Source organism: Malus sylvestris, chromosome 14 (genome assembly GCF_916048215.2).
Source record: "Malus sylvestris chromosome 14, drMalSylv7.2, whole genome shotgun sequence".
NCBI lineage: Eukaryota > Viridiplantae > Streptophyta > Magnoliopsida > Rosales > Rosaceae > Malus > Malus sylvestris.
Window position 1 is genome coordinate 11,411,552 of NC_062273.1, and position 21,549 is coordinate 11,433,100.

The 21,549-nt window shown below is 38.2% G+C and overlaps 1 long non-coding RNA gene and 1 pseudogene across 1 annotated transcript; one reads left to right on the forward strand and one right to left on the reverse strand.

Annotated features, from left to right (window-relative positions):
• Positions 1-252: 252 nt before the first annotated feature.
• Positions 253-3,384, reverse strand: LOC126600220 (uncharacterized; annotated as a pseudogene).
• A 9,813-nt stretch (positions 3,385-13,197) lies between these two features.
• Positions 13,198-14,250, forward strand: LOC126600223 (uncharacterized). Its single transcript, XR_007615385.1, has 3 exons — positions 13,198-13,601; positions 13,702-13,802; positions 14,101-14,250. It is a non-coding gene; the product is annotated as an uncharacterized LOC126600223 (long non-coding RNA).
• Positions 14,251-21,549: the final 7,299 nt, after the last annotated feature.

Sequence of the window (21,549 nt, forward strand, 5' to 3'; positions counted from 1 at the left end):
GCTTCGACTGGGCTTCGGTTATCTTCCCTTTCGGGCCTCCTTTTGGGCCAACTCCTTTCTTGAGCCCAAAGTTAACTTTTAATCCAAACAGTGCCCCCTTCAATCAATGCTAAGGTTGGAATCCCAGGCGCCATCATTGATTGAATATCCGCATGCGTGCATCTCAATCTTTTGGAACTTCGTGTTTTCTAGACAGGATGAAGGCAACCCCGTGCCCCTTGCTCTTCTCATGACCTTTGAAGTATCCCCTGGGGCTCTATAAATTCTGGCTCGAAATCTCTTCTGTCAAGCCATCAAATTTTCTTCAGCCTTTTCCTCCATCATCTTCGAGCGTTCAGAAACTGAGCAATGAGTTCTTTAGGTTTTGAGTGGGATTTCCTAAAACTCCCTTTTCGTGAGAAAAATGGCTTTCCTCAAAAGACTGCTGTCTCCAACACCCTTGGTCGAACACCTCACTATCTCCAACACCCTTGGTCAGACGGTTTCCTCTCGCAGGCTCGTCTTCCCGCTTGTTGCGGTGATAAATCGGGCTTGACCATCACATACGGCGATGGTCCTGCCTGAGGATCCTCTACCAGGCCCATGTTGGCCGCCCAACCCGATCATCTAATCGGGTTCCATCCATGAAGACATCGGAAAATCAGCTGAAGATCCCATTGCATCCAGAAAGAGAATTGACTGTAATGCGTTGGCTTAGAACCTTTTGTAAATTTTATCAATTTGTCAAAATGAAATATATATTATCTCAGCAACTCTTGTCTTTCCATCTTCTTGAATGATTGATAAATATACACTGTATATTGATATCCCGAAGCTTGCTTTACCTTGCATCTTCTTCGATATAACAGTCTCTGACATCCCACAACGTAGGACAATATTTCTTTAAGAATCTAACATTAATGGGATGTCTATGCCTGTTTCCCTCAAGGTCCGCCAAGTAGTATCCCCCTCTATCCAAAACGCGACTAATAATGAAAGGACCTTCCCATGTCGGGCTCCATTTACCAAAGCCCTTGAGCTGAGCTCCTAGAGGGAGGACTGTCTTCCATACTAAGTCTCCCTCCTTGAAGGATTTCATCTTCACCTTTTTGTTATAGGCTCGGGCAACGGCTCGCTTCCCTTCTTGAATCTGGTTCAAAGCTTCAATTCGGGCGGCATCCAAGTCTTCAATTCCTTGACACATGGCTTCGACATACTTTTCACTATGCAATCCAAATTGATTTTGAATTCTTAAAGAACTCACATTGATTTCCACGGGGAGCACTGCATCTTGCCCGAAAGTTAAAGCATAAGGAGTTGTTCCTGTTTCTGCTCTTTTAGAAGTTCTGTATGCCCACAAAGTGTTCCCCAGATTTTCATGCCATTTTTCTGGGCTATCAATCACCATTCTCTTGATAATGTTGACCAGGATCTTGTTGCTGGCTTCTGCCTGGCCATTTGATTGCTGGTAGTATGGACTGGACTGGATCATCTTTATTTTGTACTTACTTGCAAACTCCTCAACTTCTTTTGAAATAAAAGATGGTCCACGATCTGTCACAATAGTTTCGGGCACCCCATATATGTGCAAGATCTTGGTCTCGATAAAATTCTTGACTGTGGCTGAAGTTATGGATTTTACTGCTGATGCTTCCACCCACTTGGTAAAGTAATCCGTTGCTACAATTATGAAGGTATGCCCTTTGCTAGAAGCTGGATAGATTTGCCCGATGAAGTCCATTGCCCATCCTCTGAAGGGCCAAGGCTTGACCACTGGATTTAAAGGCACTGAGGGCACATGCTGGAGAGGTCCGTGCCTCTGACATTTTTCACACCCTCGGGCATAAGACTTACAATCTTTTTCCATGTCGGGCCAGAAATAACCATACCTCCTAAGCAACCATCTCATCTTCGTTCCAGCCTGATGTGCTCCACATACTCCTTCATGTACTTCGGCCATTACCCTCATGGATTCTTCTTGGCCCAAGCATTTCAACAGTAACCCATCTGGAGTTTTCCTTAGCAAGTTCTTCGCCCATATGACATACTTGGTTGCTTGCTGTCTATCCTTCTTGCTTGTAGGCGAGGAAGGATCCTTCAAATGATGAATAATAGGTGACCTCCAATCTTCTATCTCGGCCTCTAGCACCATTATATCTAGACTGAATCCCCTTTCTAAGATGGAAGGGAGGTTTCTTCTTTGGATCTCGACATCTACCCCATACTTCCTTTCCTGTATTTGCACTCCTGAGGCTAGTTGTGCCATCTCGTTGGCCGCTAAATTGGATTCCCTGGGAACATGATTGACCGATATCTCAGAATCCCAGAAATTCAATAATTGCGTAGCTGCCAAGTAATACCCCGCCATGGTAATATGTCTGCACTTGAACTCCCCATTTAACTGGTTTATTACCAACTCTGAATCCCCAAAGACCTCTACCTCCTCTGCCCCCAGATCCATCAAGATTTCCAGACCAATAATTAAGGCCTCATACTCTGCCCGATTATTAGTATTCCCTTGGTAGTCCAAGAGAAATGAATAATAATGATAAACTCCCTGAGGGTTTACAATTATAATTCCTGCTCCTGAAGCCTTCTGAGAGTGGGATCCATCGAAATACAACTTCCAATGAGTGATCCAGAGACCAGCCACTCTTCTTATCTCTTGCTGGACCCAGTCTTCTTTGCCCGAAATATCTTTTCTCGGCGGGATCCAAATGCTAGTAACCTCTAAGCTTCCCGGGATATTGATCACCTCACTTGAAGATTCTTGATGCTCGGTCAGGAAGTCGGCAATTGCTTGACCTTTGACTGCCCTTTGGGGTACGTACTGAAAACTGAATTCCGATAAAGCTAGAATCCATTTCCCAATCCTTCCTGTGAGCATTGGCTTTGACAACATGTACTTTATCACATCTGTCTTGGCGATGATGTGCACGTGACAAGGTAACATGTAATGCCTTAATTTACTGGCAGTGAAATATAAAGCCAAGCATAATCTCTCTACCGGGGAATACCTTGTTTCTACCTCGGTCAGAATTCTACTGAGGTAGTACACTGCCTGCTCCTTCCTGCCTTCATTATTTTGGGCCAGCAAGCTCCCGATTGACTTTTCAGAGGCAGAAATATACAGCTTCAAGGGTTTTCCCCTTTGAGGTGGCACCAACATTGGTGGAGAAGTTAAATAGGCCTTGATGCTGTCAAAGGCCTGTTGGTGCGGTGGTCCCCATTCAAATTTCTCTTTATCTTTCAACCTTAGTAAAGGAGTCAGCGGCTGGATCTTGCCTGCTAAATTAGCAATGAATCTCCTCAAAAAGTTAATTTTGCCCAGTAACCTCTGGAGTTGCACCTTGTTGGTAGGTGAAGGTGACTCCATTATTGCCCGAGATTTGTTCTTATCCACTTCTACACCTCTTTGATGCACCAGGAATCCCAAGAAGTTGCCCGCTCTCCAAATGCACACTTCTTTGGATTCATCTTCAATTTGTGGATCCTCATCCTTGCTAATGTCCGTCTGAGATCTTCCAGATGCTGTTCTTCTGTCTTGGACTTTACCACTATGTCATCGATGTATACCTCCATGCTTTGGCCAATTAGATCATGAAAGATGGCATTCATTGCCCTCTGGTAAGTTGCACCAGCGTTTTTGAGCCCGAATGGCATGACCAGATATTCATATGCCCCTACATGACCGGGACACCTAAAAGCTGTTTTATGTATATCTTTTGGAGCCATCTTTATCTGATTATACCCAGCATTCCCATCCATAAAAGATAGGACTTTATGTTTTGCTACTGCATCTATGGATAAATCGGCCATGGGCATGGGATACTCATCCTTTAGTGTAGCGCCGTTAATATTTCTGTAATCCACACAACATCGTACCGCTTTTGTTACAGCTTTTAAAACGGGTACGATGTTCGCCAACCACTCCACATATTTGGCTGGTCTGATAAAGCCAGCTTTCACTAGCCTTTCAATCTCTTCTTTGACCTTTTCTTCTATCTCCTTTGACATCCTCTGTGGTGCTTGCTTGACAGGTTTATATCCCTCTTTGATGGGCATTCTATGTTTCACCAAGGTTGGATCTAACCTTGGCATCTCGGTATAATGCCAAGCAAAGCAGTCTTTGAATTCTCGCAACAGACAAACAATCCTTGCCCGATCATCAACCCCCAATAAACCACTAATCTGTATTGGTCTTGGATCCTCCTCTGTTCCTAAATTAATAACTTCTAGAGGATCCTGGACTTCTGGTGGTGGCTTATCCGATTCTGTACACAAAAATTCGACCAGCTCCGGGCTCTCGGGCAAGTCGTCTGGCCCGTCTAGATCATATATGCACTCGGCCATTTGAATGGCCCTATCCAGTTCCTCTCTGCAAGATTCCTCCTTGCTTTCATGCTGGCTGGTTGAAGTTCCCCCCTGCCATTCCTGTTCTTCCCTGTCCAAGAGCTCTATTTCTTGCCTTCTTCCCTTCCCATACACCAACAATCTTTTAATCAGGGATCTGACTGCCATTACCTGATCTCTCTTTTTTTGTTCAGTCATTGATGGTGTAGAGGATTTGGGAGGATACAAGGTCTATCCCACTCCTCTCTAGTAAGGAGCATTCCTTGTTCCAAAAGCTTTTGGGCCGTCACCTTGGTAGGGCGGCCGTTCTCGTCAGCTCCTGAACATTTCAAGATTCCTACATTGGGGTTGTAGAAACTTGCTTCCGCAACATTGGCTGTGGGGAGAAATGGCCGTGATTCAGCCTCTACCATCTCCTAAAAGCATGGTCCTTCTATGGTTACTTCATGATAAACAGCCACTTGTTGATGAAGAGTAGAGGGTATGGCCAAACCTTGGTGGATCCAATCTCTTCCGAGTAAGGCCCCATAAGTGGAAGTGCAGTCCACCACAAAGAATGCCAACATTATCTTTTTAGATCCCAGATCCACTTCTAGAGGCAATATCCCATGAGTCTTAGTGATAGCGCCTGAGAAGCTAAAGACTGTGAGGTCTGTGGGAATAAGATCCTTCGTGCCTCTTCCCATCTACTTCATCTGCTTGGCTGGTAACACATTAACAGCTGCTCCTCCATCAATTAGAATTATTTTGAAGGGCACACCTTCTAGGTGAGCTGTAATGTATATGGGTTTCAGATGATTGGCCAACGAGCTGTTTGGGCGGCTAAACACCATCTCGTCTGTGTAAATCCTTAGAGGACCGCCTTTGGATGCTTCTGAAGATTCAGCCTTGCCCGAGCTCTCTTCTTCAACTACCTCTACATTGACATGTGCCATCATTGGCTCAGTTGTCAAGTAATCACCCTCCATAGTAGCGGGTTGATCAGGTCTGGCACCAAACGTGGCGGACAACACATATGTCATGTTGATATGGAAATTACTAGGCTCGGGCGGATCTTCTTTATTGCTCCCAATCTGGTCCATAAATTCATCAAACCAGGCCATCGCATCAGCTGGAAGTAATGGTTCTGGTGCCCCCTCCTGTTGCTGTTGGTTCAAGTCCGCATACAGTGTTTGTTTTGGAACTTCACCAAAAGGATCCACCAAGGGCAGAGAAGGAAGTCTCTTTTAAGATGAAATAGTTTCAAAGCAAATAGGCTCTGGCTTCCATCCAGGGGTTGGCACCATGATTAGATCTTCTTGAGCTCTCCTCAAGATCCTATACTTCCCAGGATGTTGGCTCTGCGGCACGTGATCCCCCTCGCCTTCTGTCTTGTTGTTGGCCTTTTCCACCTCTTTCTTACTTCTCCAACGGAGCTGACTATTTCCTCCAGATGCTGTTTTCTCCAACTTGTGATTTTTGGAGGATTCGGATGTTGTGGGGGTTTTCAGGGCATTCATGTATGCTTTGTGCTGCCTTTGAACCCTCCTGACCATGGAGGCTCCCATTGGTTTGGTAGGCTGTCCGTTCTTCCCGACTACGTACCATTTCCGCCCGAGGTGGGCAGGATGCTCTTTTCTAACAGGATTGGTCATGCCATCAATCCTTTTGATTTCCCTCCCCATCTGGCCATATTGAGGATGATCTGTACCCCTTTGTATTTTGGCCTCCATATCTTCTGCTTTTTCAGAAACTTCATGGTTTCGAAATACTTCTGACAAAGCTTTGGGTTGGGAATCACCTCTTAGTCGTTGAAAAACGCTTCGAGAAGTGTCCTTTTTTGTTGCCTGCTTAATCTTTTCGCGGGCTTCTCTTCTGACGTCTTCTTCCTTTCTCCTGATTAGTTCACGGTCAATGAGGACTCCAGCCGGGGGAATTTCGAGCTCACACTCGCATTGGCACTTACTGCACATAACCATCCCTTTGATTATGGCTGCTTTTGGATATTCGGGTGTTTTAATCACCCCTCCTGTAGGTTTTTCAACCAATCTCTTCTCTTCTGGTCCCCTTGTAATTCTTTCTTTTCCCTTCTCAGCCCATGTCATATTGATCATATTTACAGGGACTTCTGAAAAAGGAACTGCAGGTTTGTCTACCACCAACTCTTCAGGCGGGCTGGTTTTAAGTCTCTTTCCCTAGGGAGGAACCAGGTCTGTTTCTTTTCTGAAGCCTGTGGAAGCTTTCTCCAACCTTTGCAACATTTGTAGTAACGTGGTTTGTAAACCTTCTGGCATTTTGACATATATCTTCTGATCAGAGGGGTCCCACTGGGCGTGCCAAAACTATGTTCGCGTCAGGAATTTCCGTCGGGGATGTTTCCTGGCCGACGAACACACAGCTCCCCTGGAGGTTGGCGCTGGTTGAGGACTGCTGTCGGACTTCTACTTCACTATCAGGCGTTGTCGGGCAAGTCTCGTCGGGCAAGGCTCTTCGGGCAAGGCTCGTCGGGCAAGGCTTATCGGGTAAGGTTGCTCGTCTTGTAGGTTCCTATCTTTGTAGTTTTGTCAAAGGTCTGAAAGCTTAGAGGGAGAGAGAGATTACAAAAAATGAATCGATACTACAGCAAGGTTGAACAAGGTAGCAGAGCTATTACAAAGGGTTGAAGAGAGGGTTATCCCGAGAGGGATGAAGGTTTGTCCCGAAATGGATGAAGGCTGACTACAGCTTTGTTTTGAAGGCAAATCTGGCTTTGGGCAGAGTTTGTGCTTGCATTTGTTTGTTTGATTGAGTGTCCTTATTCCTGGTTTTTCTTTCTTCTTATATAGACAACTCGGCTTGGTCTTCTGTAGCAGCAGCTTTGCCCGAATGTGGCTTGCGGGTGATGACTCATCAGTTTTTTTACATGGACTGCCATCATAAAGTACTTTATGGGCTGTGTAGCTGATCAGTCTATACCACTTGGCCTTTGGGTAGGTAAGCAAGTGGTCTTCATGAGCTGCACCAAGTCAGAAAAGGCCCTTTTATGCCTTCTGGGCTTCGACTGGGCTTCGGCTATCTTCCCTTTCGGGCCTCCTTTTGGGCCAACTCCTTTCTTGAGCCCAAAGTTAACTTTTAATCCAAACAGAAATAATAAAACAAAAAGTAATAAGAATATAAAATGTTGACGTGGCTTAACCGTGACCACACAAACAGAAGGGGATGGGAAGAGTATGAAAATGAGAGGGCAGACAATCCACCTCCCTTAGAAATGCCCTTGTTTTGTTTTTAGTTCTTTTTTCTTACGGTTATATAAACATCAAATTTAAGAATTATACCATAAGAAGTCTCCCACTGAAGACAATATTTGTTCATATTTATTCTTAAATTCCGTTATAGCCCTAAAAGAGTCCTTAACGATGGTGGTTTAGATCCTAATATAGGTTCCCATGTCCTCGTGTTAATTTGCAACTCTCTCTCTCTCTCTCTCTCTCTCTTATTTATTTTGTATGCGTGTATGGATATGTTACTCTATTTAAACGCAACGGTCAAATTAAGGTGGTCTACCAGTCAAATATCAAATTTACTGTTTTGAATAGTGTTATATATGCGTGCGTGTGTGGCGTGGGTTTATGCATTTATCAGTAATACAAGAATAAAAAGGAAACTGCTATTTTTATATCAAAGCTCACATGCACCTGGTTAGAAGTAGTTAATACGTAACAGATGATGATAAATTTTGAATCAAATAAGTCACCCAAATTCGTAGATGGGAAAGGGAAATGGTAACTACACTGGTAACAAACAAAGACAAAACGAGAATAAAGCTGCCTTTGCTTCTCCATTTGGTAACATAAACAAAACAAACACATGATATTTGATGGTGGGATTCTACCAAATCCTACTTCCATCAACACACCCTTGCAAATATATATACATTACTTAATACTACAAGTATTTTCCATGATTTGTTGTCACTTTGCAAGAGATGCTTGTAATGTATTATTGGTATGTATGTGATGGAGATGTGCCATCAAACATGTCAAGGCATATGACACAATTAGTTGCACATGCGCATGGCTTGATCGGAGAAGGATTCTCTCCCCTTCAAATCTCTCTCTCATATTTGAACGACTACGGTTAAACCTCGTCAACATCTTATATTAATTTTTTTTTATAGAGACAAAATGACAAAAAGTAAAATGTGAGGGGTGGGGGATAAAAATAGAAGGAGAGAGAATCCTATTCCGGCTTGATCCTAATCATTCTTAGTTATGAGATTCAAAAAATATGAACAGAGAGCAATCGCACATACGCATGCTACGTTTGTGACTGATTCTAACACTTCGACAATAGAAATGTGAAAGGAAATAGCTAGCATAAGCAATGATGCAGCACCAAATCAATAAGAGGAATGCTAGGTAGACTAATTTTTTAGACCAAATTTACAAATAATGTGATGTGTCACCAACAGGAAATAAGCACGTTAATCAATATTTAAGTAATAATCTAATCATCAACAATCATGTTATATAATTTATAAAATTTAATTTAAATAGTTGATCTCCTTAGCATTAATTGATCAAAAAATGAGTGAGTGTATACGTATCGTAAAGAGCAAGTGGGACAAGAACACATACTGCCAAGTGAGAGAAAGCATGTACTTGCATATATAGACCGTAGAGAGAGAGAGAGAGAGATAAACACGTTGCCATGCTTAAACTGAACTGAACTGCTTTGCTTATTGCTTAATGCTTCCTAAATTTGTTCAGCTTGCTGCTGCAGTGCTGGGGTCCTTCCTCTATCCTTTCATTATTTATTTATTTAATTTGGTTTAAAAAGATTATTGAGTTTTTTTTATTCATTTATGAGAAGTCAGAAGTAAGCAAGAAGGCACCAATCCGCAATTCACAAGAGCATGGATGTTATGTTTCTATCTTAGAGATACTCTTCCTAATGATTTTCCATTCATGGTATGTGGATTTCTGATGCTTATCAACGTGAAACGAGTTTAAATTTTGAAATTTATATAGTTGATTGACACAAATTCAAAATTTAAACTTATTTAACAATAATAAATAGAATGGTAAGTATAAAGACATCATGTTTCATATGGGTCAACCATTAGGAGCCACATGTAGGCAAATATCCCAAAGCACTATAAATTTTGTTTGTACCATACTTAACAAATCCCGAAACTACTGAGCACCGGTCAACGTTATACTGTCAATGACCCAAAAGAGTTTCCCTCCAACCAGAGGCCAATCACAGCACGACACGTGTCAACATCAGAAGCCAATCATAGCGCGAAACGTGTCAACATCAGAAGCCAATCACAACACGACACGTGACAATGTCATAATGAAACTAGAAACTCTCTTCTATAAATAGAGATCATTCTCTCACAATATTTCCTAATGTCATTTGTACTAAATCATTCACTAGTACTCACTAAAGGAGAGCTTGAACCTATGTACTTGTGTAAAGCCTTCACAATTAATGAGATCTCCTCTACTCCATGGACGTAGCTAATCTGGGTGAACCACGTACATCTTGTGTTTGCTTCCCTGTCCCTATCCATTTACATACTTATCCACACTAGTGACCGGAGCAATCTAGCGAAGGTCACAAACTTAACACTTTCTGTTGTATCAAAGTCCTCACTGATTTTGTGCATCAACAAATTTATTTATTTATTTCTTGAAAATCAATCATTGTACCAGTTGTCCTCCTTAAAAAAAAAAAAAAACATTGTAAGTTATCTTCTACCATTCAACATATGTACAAAATGTTTTTTTTTTTTTCCAGTTATCATTCACGATGTGTTTACTATATAAAAGATGTATTATACATATTACATAGCAAATCTTTCCAGATTGCACTTTTGTTCACCATCTTTATTTATTGTTGTTGAATAAGTTTAAATTTTGAGATTTGTATATCAGATAGACCAAGCAAACTCATTCAGCATTAATAAATGGTCTGGTGAGCATAAATATTTTCAATCATATCTAACGATCATCATGTTACATACGTGTGTATAATTACTTGGTCCCACTCCATATAACCAAAAATCATATACATAAATAACTAAGAGTATCTTCAAAGGAGGAGTAAAAAATCCACATCAGCAAGAACAGTTATAAAAGACAACGTTAGTGTTTTCCAACTAAAATTGCAATTCCAATGAGGTATGATGTGGATTGATAGAGGTGGTTGCTGCCAAATTTGATAGCAACTTTAAATCTATTTTTAGTGATCAATAAATGCTCTTTATAATTCTTATTATTATTATTTTTTGGTTAAAAATACTTATTATAATTCAAAAAGCTAAATAATGTAATAAATAAATAGTTTAATTTTAACATATTTGACACACCTCGACCCGGGATGTCCACTAGGACTCCGAATCGAACTGTGCTGGCCGACACTTGGAAGGTGACGAAACCATAAAGTATGATGATGTGGAAAATGTGAATAAATTAAACTTAAGAGTGCCTAAATACCAGAATGCGCTGGTGAGCGAGAATGAACCCACTTCACACGTGGCGTTAGAGCATAAGCAAGTATAGTAGGGTGAATTAAGAATCGTACCCTCGAAGTAATCTCCAATACTAAGAATCACCACGAATCTTTGACGATAAGAAAACTCAGTTAATAAAACCTGGAAGGTGAAAACAAAACAAGGGTGAGTGGCCATGGAATTAAAATTTTAATAGAGACCATATAAAACATATAACCCTTCGCTACAATACCTGTATAATTTCCAGAAAAAATCATAAATATACCACAACACAACATCTCATCAGCAAGATTAATAATCATGTGATTAATAACCCATACTAGCACGCAAGTCGGAGTCACTTATGGTGACCTGTACGACTGCACCCATATCTCATCATATATGCTAGCTCATCACATATCTCATCACATATGCTAGCTCATCACATATGCTAGCTTATCACATATCTCATCATACATGCTAGCTCATCACATATCTCATCACATATGCTAGCTCGTACATCGAAGTCACCTATAGTGACCTGTACGACTTATCCATAGCTCAATAAATATACTTGCACACGAGTCAGAACCACCTAAAGTGGTCTGTACGACAAGATTGGGTGTAAATAAATACGCTCAAGTGGTAATTAACATGCATAATCTATCCTATAAACTTTAATTGGTTGTATAATCAAAACACAAACAAGGAGTTGGCTGACCTAATTGTGAAGCAATTGCCATTGGATACCAAGCGGAGATGATGCAGGATGCGACAACACCAAAGTCTTCTACAAAGCACCTAGCCGGATACAACTACTTTATGGGAAGCGTTTGTTGTGTATCTAGGGTTTCCAGGGACCTTAGTATTTATACTGGCTAAGGCATTAAGGTTCCATTCATAAAGGAATACCAAATCCCACTTTTTTAGACTATCAATTAGGTATCATAATCACATAAAATCAAGGACTTAGTCAATCTTACTTGTATTACAAGACACCTAATATAAGATTGATATCTTTAGGAGATCAAATCACAATATCTATATTAATCTCCAAAATTACATTCCTATTATATGTTGTAGACCATTTAAGGTTGATTTAAATTGAAATAAATCCAACATTCTCCCACTAGTCTACAAATATAATATTTATGTTTATACTTGAGATTGGAAATTAATGTCACTATAATGGCCATGTAGTTGTGATAACATCCTATCCTTGATACAAATTTCCGTCAAACAAGTCTTTCAACATGGAACTAACAAGGTTGTGTAAGGTTTACACATGCTAAAATCCTCATTCACATGAAACACCGTCAAATTATGATTGCAGAGATGAACTTTAATTACCTGAATGTGTCTCAACTTTTATCATCTTAGGTCCTCTTTAATGCAAACTTCTACTGCAGTTGCAAACTAAACTTCATTACACATAATTAATTCAACACCTACAAGCAATTAACATGTTTTTTACACTGGCTCATATACCATATTAGTACTTTCGTGAGAAAATTTTCAACACTTATGAGCAAGATGAAAAAACCCTCACAACTAATACAACACATAAATAATGTCATGCCATTTTATGTCGAACCAAAAGAATTAATCCACATTTATGAGCAAGAAGATTTACCCTTATGTTATGATTTAAAATACAATTTGATTACCTTGATATCATATATATAGTCATCTGATAATTGACTAACACATAAAAATGTGACTACATGAATCTGACCGAAGATTAAACTGAATAAATGGATTCAAACAACCATACATACCTTATAGGTCATCTACAAATGTAAGGCATTATTTACATGAAACTCAAGCTCCCACTGATCTGCAACACCATCACTTAATTTGCAAATCACTACTTAAATCATACTTTTGAAATATTGTGATGTCCTGTCCCTAATTTTCCATGTAATTTCTTCCCGAGTGTGTAAATTGACATTTATGCCTTTGTTGGAAAAGTGACGTGGATGTGGTTATTCGGGTTTTAATTATTCTTCTCGTTATCGTAATTAAATGGTGCTCGTTGTTACGAACGCGTGAGCGTGAGTTAGGCTCGAAACAGACTTGTGACGAAAAAGTTACATTTATTTAAAGCGCTTTAACAACGGGTAGGATTGTACACGTGCATGTTAATTTTCATTATTGGAAAATTACTGTTTTTGATAGGGTACGTTAGATTTCGTAGGATTTCACTAGTACAAAACCCTATCTTTTATCTCTTTTATTTCCATTTAAATGGGATCCGTGTCCCCTTTCTTCACATATTCACCAATCACATCCCTTAAAACCCTCACATTCACTTGTTTTTCCCTAAATCCCTCCTCATCAATCAAACTCACCTTCACTCTTACTCAACCAAAACATTGTCTCTCACTTCTCTCCCCCAATTAGAAAAAGCTATATCTCTGTCATCTTCTTCTTCCGCATCTCTTTATCCCGTAACTCTCTCCTTTTTGCAACAACAAGGACCTTCATCAACACTCACAGATCGAACCCAAAAACACTACCATTGTACTCCTCTCGAACCCACGAACCCAGTTGTACCAGCTGATGGTGAAATGATCGAGTTTTGACTCGTTAATTCGAAAGGTCGGACTTGGTGGGTTTTTCTCTAACGAGTTTTAGGCTGAGTTACAAGGTTAAGGACATGAGGAAGCTTTTACACAACTCCCTAGGGTCCTTAGACTAAGTTCGAAGTCGAGTTGATGTCAAAACAAGTGAGTTCGAGGAGTCAAAATTTAGGCTGAACCTTTCGAGGATTTTTCAGACCTTTTCCCGTCCATTTTTGGACTTTTGGAAGGTAAAATCTTGTTCTCCTCATCATGGGCTCCAATTCCGTATAAATTTTGTTGGAACTGGTTGAGAAATGAGTAAGTTATGAAGGTTTGAAATTTTTTCAGTTTCCGGCGAAACCAGGCGCTGGTGACGGCGGAAGATGAATCTCATCGAAGAAGACGAAGAATATTCCGTCAAAGTTGATGAAATATTCTAACGGCATCAGGTAACACCGTTACTATTTAACAGAATATTCTGACAATTCTGATGGAATATTCCTAACGTCCGTCAGTCTCTATTAGTCACTGGCCTGCGCATGGGGGCGCGTGTGGCCATGGGCTAGCCGATGCGTGAGGGCACGTCCAGCCAGTTGTCGGCAAGTGCTTGACATGTACGGGTCAGTGACATCGAGTAAAGTGTTTTCGTATATTTAAACCTTCCGTTTGAGCAAACTATGGGGAATTTTTCCTAGCTTTTAGTGTATTTGTTAATTAATTAATTATTATTAGTTGTTTTGCATATAGGGGAGACTTATCCTGAGGATGTACGAGGACAAGCGAGGCTAGGGGGCTACGATCCATCGACGTATCAGTGAGTGGACATTTGTTTTCGTGTGTGTGTGTATATATATATATATACACTTTATAGTTTATAGTTTCCACAATTTCTTTTGAATTGATTTATGCATATCATGCCATGATTACATAACGTTATTAGAAATGTTGTACTATGGTGAAATGCTAAATAATCCTACAGGATGCGTAGGTAAGTTTATTGTTAGGTAGGGTTATTATGTTGACTAGAATTATTGAATTGTTACAGCATGCTTATATTAATATAGTCTGCTCATCATTGCTGCACCTCAGTGTTAGTGCTCGCCACGGGCCAGAGCCAGTCTTTCACGTGTATGTTCACCTCTGTACCGCACACTTGCCTTGGATCCATGTGGGTGCCAGTTTTGTCGTACATGTTACATTAGGCAACTCCGACTCGTAGGTGATAGCGATTAACGCCAATCTTCACGTGATTGTAGCACTAGAGCATTATTACACCTAGTCTTGTCGTACAGGTCGCATTAGGCGACTCTGACTCATGTGCTAGCATAGATTGATGAGCATCAGGGCCTGTCGTACATATCGCATTAGGTGACTCCGACTTGTGTGCTAGTATAGATTAATTGAACACTTGCTTTTATTTATATTATTGTTGAGATGTTAGGATGTGGCATACTTCTTGATTTATAGTTGATTTACATTGATTTCATACATATACGTAGTAAGATTTTCTGAAAACTATACATGTTTTACGGCGATGGGTTGGTATGTTCAGAAAATAAATGGTTTTTATAAACTTTTGTTTTTGCCCACTCATCCTTCTGTTTTTCGCCCCTCCAGGTCCTAGGTAGCTGAATTACTCTGTGGTGTACGAGGATTAGCCAAAGATTCTGACATATCCATGTTTAAATATATGAACTGCTCCCATTGTGGATTAAGTACTTAACTAGTTTTGACTGCACCATTTGTCATCTATGCTCTGAATATTTGTATTCTATGGGTTCTACCCACTATTGCGCACTCACTTTATTAGTTTAAATTAGTTCTAGTTTTGGTTTTAATTTATTCACATTTTTGCATCACTTACACTTTTGGTTATGTCACCTTCGGGTGACGGCCAGCATGCCTCGACTCCGATCGGGGTGTGTCAAATATGCTTGTGGGAACACCCTTACTTAGTCAATGAATGTATACCACTACAAAATTGTCTTTCTTTAACCTTCCCTTAACACCTTAAATAGCATAATCTCCATGAAAGGTAAAACTAAGACATTCATCATTGTTTATACAAATCACGCATCCAACAACCATCTTATTTGCATTAATAATTCCATATTTGTGCTAAGTCCCCATGAGCCTCAAAATTCTTTCTAAAGATTGACAAATAATCAATCAAGGCATCGAAATGATTGCAAGTAAAAATATACACATACACCAAGTACTCATTCTGCAACTTAAACATATTATTGTCATTCGAGTCATGGCGTAATTCTAATTTCATCAACCAAAACACATATTCATGAAAGATAGAATAACACTTTAATAGATTCATGCAAATCCACTTAATGCTCAAACTTTAGAACTCCCACTAAACTTTTAGAGTTTATACACTTATTGCAAATAAGTTAATAAGTGTGAAGTCCAATTTTCTTTCACTAATTCTCCCACTTGGGAAAACACTCATTAATACTTAATGCTTCATATTTAGACATAACGAAATAGACATCACAACCAACATAAAGTTGTCAAATAGAATTTCAGCAATGAATTACACTTATTTTAGAATTTATCATAATTAATTTATAAGCTTGATTGCTACCAAAATTTTACAGATCAAAATAGACATACTAATCTTCATAACATAAAAATATAGAGCCATTTTAGATCAAAATAATTGTCTAAAATGAAGTCTCAAAAGACAAAAATAATCTGCCAGCAAAACTGTCTGTATGAGCATGAGTTACTAGTAAATTCACCATAATTACACTACATCGTAAAAAATTATGAAAATTTGCAGACACATAGTAGACATATATATGTTGTATATACAAAAAATTTAGGTCATTTGGTGACCATTAGATGTGTCATTCACCCAATTTAAATCAAGACACGCAATCCGCCAGAAATAATTATGTGCATCTATCATGAATTTATGCATTCATAACATATTCAATTTCATATCATTTCAATTTCGATGTTCAAGGGAAATTGTAGTAGTCAAATTTCATCGTCTATACCGACATCTTAGTTGAAATTGAAAAGATTTACAAGCATAATACTTAAACAATGCGTACCTTAGCAATCATTGATTAACCTTCATGGGTCCAATACTTTGCCTCAACAAGTCTCATGAAGAGACACAAAATACGTCATGATGCAACTGATTTCTATGCCTTAAAACAACAACCTATTATGGGGCTCATAGTGAAAATATTTGTAATTGATGGCATGGAACGTTATCCCCAATAAACTTCATGAAACTAGATTAATTTACACCTACAGGCAAACAAATTAATTAGTTTCTAGTACTGGATTATATGTCACAAGAGTTGCTTTCATAAAAAAATTTGAACACCTATGGGCAAGATGAAGCTTTCAAAAACTTCTGTGAAATAAAACCCATACTATGCCATCTTAATTAAAACAAACGAAACGATCCACACCTACGGGCAAGAAGATTATCCTTTTTATTCTAATTAAGATGCAATGTTGATCAAAGTAACTTAAAACCACAATCCAAGCATCAACTAAGCTGCTACGGCTTGCTTAGTTGACAAGACATTAATCAAGTCTAGCCTAAAACAATAGCTGCAAGTGACAAAATTATGATAACCTGATTCAAGCTTCGAGTCTTGCCGACAAATGGCATTAATTTAATAATCTCCTTCATGACTCCCTTTGCTATTCAACTAAGCAAAATCATGCATTAGCCTTGTAAATACCAAATTAAATAAAGGAACAACCAAAATTCTTTTCTTCCAAAAGCAACATCTCCAATATATTGCCATACCTTAGCCTTGAATAATTTATTTTCTTCTCCCCTTATGGCACATAAAAATTAACAGATAAAAACATTGTTTAAATTATTTAGGCATAGGAAAAACTAACAAACTATATACAAGTTTGAAAACTTATCACTTCCTTTGAATGATATACATACGTCATGCCTTATATGTTCACTACTTTATAAACATATATATAATTGTTGGCGTTTTGAGCTCCTTTAAGTCCCACATCGGGGAACTCAAGGGAACTTGAGGTCCTTATATTACTTTAGTCTCCTTTAATAGTGATTAGGTGTTGGACCATTTGGAATGGGGATTGAGGCTTGGGCCACTAATTGTGTGGATTAGGCTTGATGATTATACCATATTAATTAGTTTTAATTTCAAATTAATTAAAAATGTTTTGATTAATAGACACAACTCTTTGGAAAGAGTTGTATAGCTTCAGATACATCCAAAAGGTATTTGAAGAGGTATAAAAAAGCCTATATAATTGGAGTCCTCAGTTCCATCAAAAATCATCTTTTCTCCTTCCTTCTCTTCCGTACAAACATTCAAGAGAGTAAACATACAAAGCAATTCGCTAGAGAAGGGATGGTGATCAATGAGTCCTTTCACGTGGTGTCTTTTATAGAGAAATTGTCACCTTCTTGGAAGGAGTTCAAGAACTATCTCAAGCACAAACATAAAGAGATGACTCTTGAGGATCTCATAGTAAGGTTGAACATTAAGGAAGATAACAGAAAGAATGAGAAGGGCCTGGTTTCGAGTATGGAAGCCAAGACGAATGTTGTTGAAGGAAGTTCATCAAAACCAAGGCCGAAATTCCAGAAAACTAAGAAGAAGGAAAATAACTGTCCCTGGTGTGAAAGGCAAAGACTTCAAGAAAATCAAAGGGAGTTGCTGGGTTTGTGGAAAGCAAGGTCATAGGGCTCAAGAATGTCGCCATCGAAGGGATCAAGGTCCTGGAAATCAAGGCAACAACAACCGTGCAAACCTGATTGAAAACAATGTGGATGCCCTGGCTGCAAAGATTTCTGAAATCAATATAGTATCTGACCACGCTGATTGGTGGATAGATACTAGTGCGACTCGCCATGTATGTGGTGATAGAAATACGTTTTCTTCATACCAGAAAATCGAGGGAAATGAGCAACTGTTTATGGGAAATGCATATGCATCTGTTGTGGCTGGAATTTATCATGTTCAAAGCATATATATTTTATCTTTGTTGTAATAATCAAGTTCAAAACTCAATAATCAAAACTAAACATATGTATGATTGACTAATTCGTACTTGACATATATAATGATCAACACCGTTTGCTTTGATAGATGACTTTACTGAGCTTGCTGAGTTGAGATACTTCATCAGTATTCCTTGGCAAGGTCAGAACAAAAGTATATATTTGCGTATGCTTACAAAATTGACAACGACATTAGCTGAAAGTGGTTGTATCTATCACTAAATTTATTCAACCAAAACTATTAGCATGAAAGTCGAAATAGAAAACTTAAAGCATGCCATATTCTTTTAGTAATGATTAATTAGTAAAGATGAACAAACTGTTCCAATCTTTCTTTATGAGAACTAAATATGAGAAAGAAAGCTTGAAGTGCTTGAAAACCTACCATTCAACAATTATATAGTTTACCAATTTAAGGGGTGGTTTGGGAGTGAGGTGCTTAAAAAAAAAGCACCCATGAAAAAAAGCTGTGAGGGTTTTAGGTGTTTGGTAAACTGAAAAAAATGGGCTTATTTTGGAAGCTACTGTGAGAATAAGCTGAAATCAAAGGAAAAAGCTGAAGCTGCTATTTGCAGCTTTGGAAAACTGGTTTTTTTTTCAAAGCACACCGAGCTATAGTGCTCCTTTAATGAAAAGACCCACTATCAGACTACTTTTTTTTTCCAAAAGCACTTTTACAAAAAAGTTTACCAAACACTCTGCTGATTTATTTCACAGCCGCTTATTCTCACAGCACAGCCGCTTATTCTCACAACAGCTTTTTTTCAAAGCACAGCAATACCAAATCAGCCCTAAGAGTGATTTTCTGCAAGGCTGCACATGCCTTGGGAGGTGACGTCCATGACTTGTCTTCGATTGGACAACGGTGTCTTTATGCCTCGGCATGGTTCGTTGGCTTTATCCGCTATTTAACCGACCTTCATTGATTCTGTTTTCTTTTATATTTAACTAACTCTTTCTAATCATAAGATCAAAAGGAAAAAATCATACATGATCTCATATGCCGATGCATATATGAACCTCCTCATTGGGCTCACTGATCATCTCAAAAAAATCTCTAGTGCAAAGTTAGAACACATGACTATTTCAATTCAACCAAAACATTAACATGAACATTGAAATAGGAAGCCTAAAGCACCAGATCTTCCAATTAAAACTAATTCAATAAAATAATGAACTAACTATTTCAATCTTTCTTTATTATAGTTAATTCAATATCATCATTAAGCGCTTCAATTAAAATAAAGGCCCACGTTTGGGTTTGAAGGGTGGTGGCGGTGGAAGCAAAGCTTGAACTCAAGAGACACCACTCATAGAAACAGATTATCCAATTATGTAATCGTTGTATTTAACTGATAATTTCGGTCTTTAAGACCAAATAGGAACTGGTGTAAAATATGTGCTGTGCATATCATATTAATATGCCAAGTATATGCAATTTTATGTGGAAACGTACTGATCCCATTTCAAAGGAGGTCCAGCATGGTGGTGTTGCCAAGCATATGCAATCACAACTTGGATTAAACACACGCAGTTCATGAGAATATTATGTAATCCAACATTAAACCTAATAGGTTTTAATTATATAACTTGTGGCTCTGATACCACATGTAAACTTTATTTGATTGTAAAATTAAAACACAAACAAGGAGTTGGCTGACCTGATCGTGAAGCAATAGGCATTGGATAACAAGCGGAAATGATGTAGGATGCGGCAACACCAAAGTCTTCTACAAAGTACCTAGCCGGACACAACTACTTTATGGGAAACGTTTGTTGTGTATCTAGGGTTTGCAGGGATCTTAATATTTATACTGGCTAAGGCATAAAGGTTCCGTCCATAAAGGGACTACCCATTTCTTTTTTTTTTAATCAACAAATTTATTTCAATTTAAGCAATGTTGCTGCTTTGTAAAATATAGTGATTCGTTCTTCAACAGGTATCCTTCGTTATTTTGTGAACATGCCACAAATTTTTTCAACCTCATCTTCTGATTTAGCAGAGGAGCATTTTACTATGAATTATTTGTATTAGTATTAATTAATATGACTTTTATTATGAATTATTTATATGTAAAATTCAAAGTATAAGACAAAAATTAAGAAAAAAAATAATGTAATAAAATAATAGTTTAATTTGGCATATTGGGTGGAGAGCAAAACATGAAAATATGTCAAAATGCCACATAAGTTGTCAAATTTAAATTTTAGGTTCAAAATTTGACATCTCATTTGGAGATGGTCTTAGGAGATCAAATCAAAATACCTACATTAATCTTCAAAATTACATTCCTACTGTATGTTGTAGACCATTTAAGGTTGATTTACTTTGGAACAAATCCAACATGTCCTCCTTGTGCAGGCTAACATTCAACATTCAAATTTTCTAGCAAATTCGTGAAGTACCACTACCGGTACCAGCCATATGATTTGTTGCTGAATAAGGCATATATTTAAGAACTTCACTTTTACTCTGCCGAACAGTTGCATTGCGTTGATTTACGATACAGGTACGTACGTACTTCTTGAAAACTCTATTTCTTTTCTATATTTGTTGTTTTAGGCGTTTGTTTTTACCCTGACTGACCAAGAAACAAAAATGTTGGTTTTAAATTCTAGCGCTCGCTGAATACTGTATTTCAGCTGAGCTCCAACATTACGACTAGGCTCTAGCTTAACAATTTTATTGATTAAGTTTGACTTCACACAATTTTGTATTTTCAGATTGCTAAAATACCCCTAGTAATTAACTTATGACAGATTGAAAAAAAATTAATATCATGATTCATTGAATATTAATAATAAATGATATGAGATTACGGTTTCCCTTTGTTTTGTTTTTCTTTTTAAATTCCTTAGTTGCTTTTCAAATTTGCATAAATTAGGAATTGTTTTGGTTTAGTTTTTCTATTTTCAAAATATGTGAGCATTCGTTGCCAACAAATATAAGAATGTTATTTAAAAAAAATTAATTTAATTATATTTTGTATATTAATATAGGTAAATTATTTTACTACACATATATAATAACAATAAAATGTGTTTAATGTATGTAATAATACTGCAAAATAATTTACCTACAACATAAAAAATGTGATTTGGTTCCAGATTTATTTTATCTATATTTCACATATAGATATAGGTAAATTATTTTATGTAGATTAAAG